The sequence below is a fragment of the Bombus flavifrons genome, chromosome 13 (assembly GCF_040668555.2).
Source record: "Bombus flavifrons isolate JBK064 chromosome 13, iyBomFlav1_principal, whole genome shotgun sequence".
Taxonomy (NCBI): Eukaryota; Metazoa; Arthropoda; class Insecta; order Hymenoptera; family Apidae; genus Bombus; species Bombus flavifrons.
In genome coordinates this window covers 407,622-415,375 of record NC_138454.1, presented here as the reverse complement: position 1 = coordinate 415,375, position 7,754 = coordinate 407,622, and positions in this window count along the sequence as shown.

Genomic DNA, 7,754 nt, shown 5'->3' with positions numbered 1-7,754 from the left:
CAAAACATTTTGATGGATAAAATACAAATTTAAAAGGCCTAAGAGGAAATAAGCAACTCTTGTCTTATCAGGAATGTAAGGTTTCAGACTCAGTGTAGTTAAAATTTACTATAAATCACATATGTCGAACATTAATGTCTAAAATAAAAATATGAAATTTCATTATCGTAACATTAGTATATAACCAATATGTTCGTGTGATTTCCTCAGGTGAATGTAAATTTGGAAGAAACGCTATGTATGTTTCTGCAGTCGTAGATTTATTTAAGCACAGTTAATCGACCAAATGTCCAGATACATATGAACAATGACGTATATCATTCTGCTACCAATAATTCATTGTTGAGAAGCGGAAACTATTAAACAAGGTCTACGAAGCGGAGAAAGTAGCGAGCAGTACTCTTTCTTTTCAAGCGCGAAACCCTCTCTAAGATATCTTATCTTCTCTCTGAGAAAGTGGATAGTGGCGTCAGGATCGTCACAACAATCGCGCTCGGCAAGAGTTTCCTCAAGATCCCTCGCTTTATCTTGCAGCACCGCGTTTGCATTTTGCAGCCTTTCAATTTCTTCTCGGGAGTGCACTAGCAGCGGATCGGGCTTCAACATCTCATCCACATTTACACCTACATGAAAACATCTGATCTTTAGAAACATTCGCAACAGGGCACATGTACGATACTGTTCAAAGAAAGCTCTCTAAATTTTAAAAAAAGTCCCTGATGCTAGGAAGCTCCAGTCTACATTCAGAAACAATCTTCGGTTTGTATTACTATTATGGAATTTACTAGTAAAACGGCTGAATACATATAGTACTATGTCCTAAAATGAATAATGTAGCGAAAGTTTGGTGTATTATGGGAATAGTACAGGAAAGGTGCTAATGAGAAACTAAAGATTACAGAGATAAAATATATCTACGAGTTTGTTGACTTTGATGTTATTTAATAATTAAAATTTATTGGTATATTTAATATAACATAGTTAAAAACAGAAACAATCTATCCAATCCAAAAGTGTAAGCTTTATAGCAGTGGGTGAAAAATCCATCAAGTTTTGTGAAAAAACTAACAGCATATCGAATACCTAAAATATGATAACTAGACTGCGAATTTTTATGAAAATTTACATTTTTATAAGCACAACTAAAAAACTGGAGATTGAATACAAATTGTTTACCTGTTAAAAAGTAGATACCTAGATATAACCAATACTTCGATATTTATATGCATTTTGTGCATTTTCCATCTTTAAATTTCGCATAAATGTATAAAAATGCGCAGTCTATTATAATCGATTAAACTTTTGAAATGAAAATATTTGAAGTACATGTTTTTTAAGAGAATCCCTGAAGCAGAATTTTTTTAACAGTTTGCGTTCATAAAATAACCTAATGCTCAGTTAAAGTGTCACGTCCCGCGTCCCGCGCGATCCGTAGCGCGAAAGTAAAATTAATCATTTCTTTCAAATCAAGGTAATTTAAAACGTTTATTTGAAACCGTGTTTACAGTATATCACGTAAAAGGCAGTTAAAGCCGCTAAAAGCTATATCTTGCGATAACTTATCTAACTATGCTTTTATATTTACCTAACTATGTTTTTATAACGATATTAAGACAATTTAAATTCTAAACAAAGTCGGCAGTTTGAACAAACGTTGGGGATCTTCCCAAACATTTTCAAAAGAAAGACCCCGACGTTTTTTCATCTCCGACAGATATAAATAAATACAGCGACTCAGAGAAGTCAGTAACAATAATTGCCGTTCTTCTATCGAATAATAATATTACCGTTCGTCAACCGAATAATTACCGAGTAAGATTTGAATAAATCATTACATATTGTTAATTTACTTTCGAACAACTTTAATCCTCTCCCGTGACAGTATTCCCGCACATAGCAGGTTAGCCGAAAGTGAAACTTATTGCCAGTTGCATTAAACGACAATTTACGCAACATTCTCGTGGGAGTTCTGCCCGAGCAGCCGAGCTGTGAGGACGTGAAGCAGCGGTGGTACAGTGCGTCATAAAAGTGCGGCAAGTGATTAAAATAAAGACACGAACGGCTACGCCCATAACTAAATGTTGGAAACCTGTGTCTTCCATTAAGAAGACTATAAGGAAAAACAAAATGAAAATAACACCGACAACGATAATCAACAAAGACGAACAATATTATATAAATAAAACAACAGACACAACAAAATCAAGTCAACAAATAAATCAAGATCAGGACTGCTCAGATACAACTGAAGTGGAAATGGAAACGAACAAAGAAACAACACAACAGGATGGAAGCTGGAAGGTGGCGAGTTACAATAAGAAAAGAAAAATAATAGGAAATCTAGATTCGGAAAAGCAGCGATGGCTGCAGGAATTGCCATTAAGAAACTCCTTCAGCTCACTAACGGAAAAAAAAGACGATGACCCAACAAGCAAAACCACAACTGAACCAACACACATTACAAAACCACCACCAATTTTTGTTGAGGCGCAAATAATAGACCCGCTTATTGATCGACTAAACAATATAGTGGGGAAGGATAATTACATAATAAAACAAGTAAAACTGGAACAGGTAAAAATCCAAACAAACTCCCCAGAAAGATATAGAAAAGTAATAAACGAACTTAAGGAGAAAAATGCTATATACCATACGTACCAGCTCAAAACGGAAAGGAGCTACAAAGTAGTGATAAGAGGATTACATCCTAAAACCAACATAGAAAAATTAAGTGAGGAACTAAAAAAAATAGGACATAAAACAAGATCAATCAATAATATGACCAGGTATGACACTAAACAACCACGACCATTATTCCTAATTGAACTAGAACCGGGAACCAACAATAAAGCAATATATGAAGTCAAAAAAATCCTAAATACAATAGTAACAGTGGAACCACCACGCTACAAAAAAGAAATACCTCAATGCATGGGGTGCCAACAATACGGACACACAAAAAACTATTGTAATAGAAGCCCGGTATGTGTTAAATGTGCAAAAAACCAATTAACAATACACTGCCCATACACAGGAAAAATTGAGGAAGTTAGATGTTACAATTGTAACGGAAACCACCCAGCCAGCTCTATAAAGGATGTGAAATCAGGAAATCACTACAACGTAAACTGTTTCCACCACTTCGCAATAGATCAGTTGATAACTACCAACAACAACAAAATACAGCGGAAAACAAAGCAACATTGAAAACTCAAAATGAAATAAAATCTATAATCAGAAACACAGACATCCAAGTAAACCGAAGTTACGCGCAAGTAACACAAAATATCAGACAAGAAACGCCCATTAACAATCAGAGTCAAAGCAACAACACCGAAGACGTTACAGAAATCAAAGAACTACTAAAACAATCAATTAAAAATACTGAAATACTTACAAAAATGATAATCGAACAAAACGCAATCCTCAGACAGCAAACGGAACAAATAACAGTTATGCTACAACTACTCACAAACATGCTGAGCAAAAAATAAGAAATAAAAATGGACACGCTTAAAATAACAGCCTGAAACTCTAAGGGCCCACAACAAAGGGCCCTATAAACCAAAACATACCTGTACAGTAGCAACATAGATATACTACTCGTATCAGAAACGCACTTCACTACAAAAAGTTATTTAAAAATTCCGTACTACACCATTTATGACACCAAGCATCCCTCAGGAAAAGCACACGGAGGGACCGCAGTAATAATAAAAAGCGACATTAAACATCACCTACACAGCCAAGTCAGTAAGGAACATTACAAGCAACCACCGTTACAGTACAAACTAGCAGCAACCATTTTCAGTTGTCAGCAGTATACGTACCACCGAGAAACAAAATTACACCTCAAAAGTGGGAAGAGTACTTTCAACAATTAGGTGACAAGTTTATCGCAGCGAGAGACTAAAATGCAAAGCACACAATATGGGGATCAAGAATCACTACACCTCGAGGTAGAACCTTGGACAAATACATTAGAAACAATAACCTCAATATATTATCCACAGAAAGACCGACATACTGGACGACAGACCTGAGCAAAATACCTGACCTACTTGATCTTGCAGTTACAAAGGGACTAAACGCAAATAAACTAAATATAGCACCCAGCCTAGAGCTTAGCTCCGACTATAATACACCCATAATAATTACATACGACGACCATACACCCATAATAATTACATACAGAAAAAAACCAAAACTTCAAAATAATTCAGAAACACTATGCAATAAAACAATCAATTGGCAAACATTTAAAGAAATAATTGAGAGCAAAATCAACTGCAACATCCCATTGAAAACACATGAACACATCGAACAAGCAGTAACAACACTTACAGAAACTATTCAGGAAGCAGCATGGGCAACCACCATACCTGAATCAACAAATAGACAAACAAAAATAATTCCGCCAGACATCTTCGAAAAAATTAGAGAAAAAAGAAAAGCGAAAGCAAAATGGCAAAAACATAGATCAAAAGAAAACAAAAAGACCTAAATAAACTTGCAAAGGAAATAAAAATCAAAATAAAAGAACACAACAACAACGAGTTCACGAAGTTCATTGAGTCACTATCTGCACACGAGAACTACAACTACTCCCTATAGAAAGCCACAAAAAAAATAAAGACATTAAAACTGGTCCCAGCAGTCAGAAAAGCAGATAACACATGGGCAAGAAGCAACGAAGAGCAAGCTGAAGAATTTTCCAACCACCTATGCAACACATTTACACCACATAATATCAATAACAGCAACCTCAATTGTCATATCGACGAGGATGCAGTAACCACTAGTACCTCAACTGACAAACACTACATCATACCTAAAACAACAGCACAAGAAATTAGAAACATAATCGAGAAAACAAAAAACTATGAAGTACCAGGAATCGACCTAATCAATGATAAAATCCTAAAAAACCTTCCTCCAAAAGCGGTACGACTAATCACAATAATTTACAATGCAATATTAAGAATCCAATACTATCCTAAATTATGGAAACTAGCACAGATCAAAATGCTACCTAAGCCAGGCAAAGACCCACACCAAACAGCATCTTACAGACCAATTTCACTACTTCCCGTATTTTCCAAAATACTAGAAAAAATAATTTACGCCCGCTTTAAACCAATAATAGAGGAGAAAAAATTAATACCAGATCACCAATTTGGATTCAGAAACAAACACTCTGCGATAGAGCAAATGCACAGACTCACTAATGAAATGATATTAGCACTAGAAAACAAACAATATTGTACAGCCCTCTTTATGGACATAGAGAAAGCATTTGACAAAATAAACCACGAAAGCCTACTACAAACAATCAGGAGACAATTCCCGGAGCAAATATACCAATTAATAAAATCTTATTTAAGCAGCAGAACCTTCGTAATAAAAATCAAAGACACATACTCTGAAGTCAAATATACCAAGGCAGGGGTTCCGCAAGGAAGCGTCTTAGGACCAATATTATACACACTATACACGGCCCACATACCAACAACTACCAATAGCAAGATACTGACATTCGCGGACGACACAGCCGTACTAATCAGGCACACTAACCCAGAAACAGCAGTCACATTACTACAAGAACATATCACAATAACAGAAAAGTGGCTTCAAGATAAACAAATTAAAGCCACCAAACATTATACTGAACGGCATATTACCACCAAACATTATACTGAACGGCACGCAAATAACACAAACAAGGCAAGTCAAATACCTAGGACTCCACCTAGATACACGATTTACATGGAAACAACATATTAAATCAATAATATACAAAATACAGACAGCAAGGAGACAAATGCAATGGTTAACAAGTCGAAAATCCAAACTAAGCATAGAAAACAAATTAAAAATATACAAAACAATTATAAAACCAGTCTGGACGTACGGAATACCACTATGGGGAACAGCAGCAATGAGCCATATAAACAAAATAGAGATAATCCAAGCTAAAATCCTTAGAACAATAGTAAACGCACCATGGTACGTCAGAAACGAAGATATATGGAAAGACCTTGCAATACCAACGGTCAAGGAGGAGATTAGCAGATACGCAAGAAGGTACAGAGAAAGAGTAGCAACGCACCCGAATCGGCTGGCAGCAGAAACGATCAACACATCAAGAATAGAAAGAAGACTAAAAAGGAAACACCAAACAGCAACTAAATAGAACGTGACAAAAGACACTTGTTCGCAAACTATTGAACGAGACGATCAGTGTGTATGTAATTTCTGCCGTTTCGCTCTTTATAGTACTAATTGCGTGGAACGTTACTCCTTTCGACTTGAATCAAACAACTAACTCGTAAGGGAGGAGAAACGTAATCACAAGGGTATCCGTACAGAATTCCGGTTAATCGATTTCGCACAAGCTAACTACTAAACGAACCAGAGAGAGAAAGAGAGAGAGACAGACAGACAGACAGAAAGAGAAAGAGAGAGAGAGAGAGAGAGTGAGTGAGAGATAATAAAAAGGAGAGATTCAGAAAGGAGAAAAAAAGAAGAGAAGGGGATAATCTACGAAATATCATACATCGATACCGAATGATTGGAGGGCCTGTTTCAAAGACCTATTTTCGCTCTCGAATTGAAGTCTTTCCATTCGCCACTTTTTCATCTGACACTTCATTACAGTGAGCTTCTTCAGGGCAAACGAGAGATCGTAGATTTCTGCTTCTTTGTCGCTGAATGGATCGTAACTGCAGCAACAGCACGGCTCGTGCGGTGGATCGATCGGTTCTTGCGACGATGCCTCGCATCCGCACCGGCAAACCTCCATTATTCGAATAATCTTTCAAAATTTTCCGTAATTAGAAACCGATTGCCTCTCAGCATAAGACAAGAATTTTAACATCGATTCGTAGCTGTAAGAAGGAAACGACCTTAAAGCTTAGAGGCCGAGCGAACTGGTTTTAGGAATTCAGACTTAATAGTAAAGGAGCTTTATACAATAATAATGTCGACCAAAGAACAGAATGATTGTATCCTAATATTTTCTATTCCTATTTGTACAACATCTACGATCGGCGTTCTTACTTCGTTCTCTAACCTTCTAAATCCGTTTTCCAGCCAACCGTTAAATCACATTTTACAGGTTATCTAAACGTAACTATTTTCCTGCTGTGTGTTCTTTCCTCCCTGTCACCGCGCCGGTGTCGCCGAATCACCGATATAAGTGAATTATGATCGTAAACCAATTACAGACAGTTCGACGCATCTAAGCGCGAAACTAGCCTCGAGCACCAGATCAAACAATACTAGATATACGAGGTTGACATGATGTATTTTGACGCGGCAGTCACACTTTTGCTGCCACACGACCGCGGTCATCGATAAAGATCGATAATCTGATTTAACATCAGACTGGTCTGTTTTATTGGGCCACGTAATAAATTCGTTTATATTTTGACGACACAACACTTAGGTAGATACAATTTTCATACATAATACATATATGTATTATTTAACGTGTTTTCATAAATATCCAGAGCGCACCATTCTCTATAAAATTTAGGACAACTTTTCCATTGTTTGCTATAATTTCCAGATTATAGATTAACATTATCGAAATAGCAAAAAAAAATCTTTCCGTACAATATCAGCTGATTGCTACTTTTCTTTGCTCTATATATACAAATTAACTGTCCAAAGACTGAATATTTTTTCTGAAATTCTGTCAAAAATACCGTATTTCTTTATTATGAAGTTACTTACTTTAAAATTACAAGATT